This window comes from Paramormyrops kingsleyae, chromosome 14 (assembly GCF_048594095.1).
Source record: "Paramormyrops kingsleyae isolate MSU_618 chromosome 14, PKINGS_0.4, whole genome shotgun sequence".
Classification (NCBI taxonomy): Eukaryota; Metazoa; Chordata; class Actinopteri; order Osteoglossiformes; family Mormyridae; genus Paramormyrops; species Paramormyrops kingsleyae.
Genome location: NC_132810.1, coordinates 5,003,530 through 5,006,036, shown reverse-complemented (window position 1 = coordinate 5,006,036; position 2,507 = coordinate 5,003,530). Strand labels below are relative to the sequence as shown.

The window sequence follows — 2,507 nt, the reverse complement described above, 5'->3', positions numbered from 1 at the left end:
GCCCCCCCCCACCAGCGTGCTCATGTGTAACTGTGGTTTAAAAGGGGACGTTACAGGAGGGGACATGCGGCAGGGTTCCTCCTCCCCCCAGAGATGTGGCACGCTACCTCTCAGCCATCGCAGCCCCCGGGTTGATGGCATCGAGGGACGCTTCCTGCTTCGGCCTGAAAAAGCAGCATGAAATCACAGAAGCTCCTCCGTGGGTCAGTGATTCAGAAGGATACCCCCCCCAACAGTGGCCACCCCAACACTGCCCCCCCCCCCCATGGGTAGATTACAGTACAGTGTGTGCTCTGTAGAAACAAATGCTTAATGAGCACTATGATATTTAACCCTGAAGCCAGCTGAAGTCTTTCATCAGGGTTTTCCTGTGTCTTTCATTCATTCTCAGCTCTGTGCCACAGACAGAATGAGCAACGGCTGAATCCTGTCAGCAACCCAGGAGGCACTAGGACCTGGCAGCCCACAGCCCGCAGCCCTCGCCGTCAGCAGCCTCCGTTCCACAGCACAGTGAAGGAGCCTGAAAGGAGAGGGGAGAGTGGAGATTAGTGGTCACTGCAGAAACACTGCTTCGGAGCAGAATGGAGGGATTAACCAGTGGGATTTAACGTGCAGAGGCTCAGAGCGCTCTCATGGTGAGGAACCTGTCCAGAGAAGATCGGGATTAAAAGGTTACTGTATGATTGTTAATTCCTCCTCTAATCTTGGCTTGTTCTTCTGTGGGAGTCCCCGGTATACCCCGGTTGGCTGAGGACAATGGACCGCGGTGGGGTGGTGGGGTGGAGGGGGGGGGTAGTTGGGGTCACGTCGAGTTGGGTTTCAGGTTTGGGGGTCTCCTGCTAGAGTGTAAGAGTTGGGGAAGTGTGCGATCCAGGCGTCTCGTGCATGCCCCCGTGTGTTTGAGAGCGTGCGAGGGCATGTGTGCCGAGCTCCCAACTCGCATCCGTGAGAGTTTCCTCACACCCCGATATGGCACAGCCGGTCCCCAGGCTCAGGAAAACCCAGCAGCAATAGTATGCGATACATGTCATGTACCCGGTGGCAGATGAGTCACGCAGTCAGGCGGTAAACTGGAGGCTGCTCTGAGCGTCAGTGAAACTGCGCTACAAACTGACCTGTCATTCATTACACAGCAGCAGTGATTGTGTGTGTGTGTGTGTGAGAGAGAGAGAGAGCGAGCTGGTGAGCTTCTCTATGCCTGTCTGTCTTAATCAGATTATTACACTCATGAGCTCCACAGCCGGGCCCCATAGCTGTCAATCTTAGGTTGCCCCCCCCCTCTGCCCGGTTCCCTCGGTCCTGTTGACCTGGGTCCATCACCAAGGCTGCAGCGGTGAGCCATGTCAGGCTGCCTTTCCTGTGACGGTCTGCCCGGTGATCGTGTTGCAGTTATGCCGAGCTGTGGTTACGTCGTCGCCAGTCCTAGAAAAAGTGAGTCAGCTGGAAGAACGTGCCGACAGTGAGGGGATTAAAGCCCCGCCTTCCGCTCAGCTGATGGCCAGAAGGCCCCTCTGAGTAGCTAGTAGGTATGTAACATGCTCAGTGATATTTCGGCTAGAGCGGGATGTTTACTAACACTGAGGCCCAGCTGAATTCCCGTGGTGTTGAATGCCCCCCCCCCGCCCCCCTAACTTGCAGCCTCTTTTCTGTGACTTCTCTGTGATCTGTTCATGTGGCCCCTGCAACAGCATGTTTACAGCATGAGTTCTTTATGCCAAAGAAAACGTTGCCACCGATTGGCTGCTGGGGAGCAGACACAGGAAGTTCAGGGTTTCTAACGGCCACCCTGAGACACCGTTGCCATAGTGACAAAGACAGCCCCCCCCCACACTATGAAAGCCCTGTTTGCATGTCATTGCAGCAGTCTGCAGACTGTTTTCTCCAGCCTGGTTTCTACATGCACACTTTCTCAGGTGGGCCCTGTGAGTGTGAGTATGTGTACTGTTGTTTTTTTTTTGTTTTTGTTTTTGTTTTTTTACATGATTCGATTGTCACCCCCCCATTAGTTATTCCATGTGACCTGTCCAGAGAGGCTGTCCTTCCCCTTGGATTCTTGGTAGAATGTCATTTCTGTGTGGGGGTGAGACATTGCGTTACCATTGCTAATTTACTTCAGGAGGGTCTTCAGTCCAGAGCATTGGAAGCTGTTCTCCCTCTCTCCAGTCCACTGTCCATGCCTCTCTTCTCCACGGTCCCAGGTCCTCAGGCTGCCCTTCTCCAGCCAGGAGTTCTCTTTGATAGGACAGCATTTGGCGCTGCATCGCTCGCCATGAAAGGATTTCCTGTTGACTGGAACACTCTTATCTGAGGAAAGCCTGCTAGCAGGAAGTGTGTCTGCCTTGTGAGAAGGCTGGCTGTGGGTGGGGTCGGCAGAGAGGGGAGCTGAAGCTCGCTGGGTGTGATCTCAGGGCACCTCCTCAGTTTATCCTGTCCATCAGGTTATAGCCCATTCCGTTTTGAGCTTCTCAGCCATGCCTGTCGACTGGACATATCATGCAAGGGCAAAA

The 2,507-nt window shown here is 54.0% G+C and overlaps 2 protein-coding genes across 3 annotated transcripts in view; one reads left to right on the top strand and one right to left on the bottom strand.

The window, feature by feature from the left end:
- The window catches only part of LOC111852627 (26S proteasome regulatory subunit 4), a 58,122-nt gene that overhangs the window by 43,194 nt on the left and 12,421 nt on the right, over positions 1-2,507 (bottom strand). The window lies entirely within an intron of this gene.
- The window catches only part of foxn3 (forkhead box N3), a 39,635-nt gene continuing 37,172 nt past the window's right edge, over positions 45-2,507 (top strand). The window contains exons 1-2 of one of the 2 annotated variants that reach the window (XM_072699120.1): positions 45-203; positions 392-635. The gene's annotated coding sequence lies outside the window, so the exon portion shown is untranslated. Of the gene's footprint in view, positions 204-391; positions 672-2,507 lie in introns of both variants that reach the window. The other variant, XM_072699118.1, reaches the window with a different exon arrangement.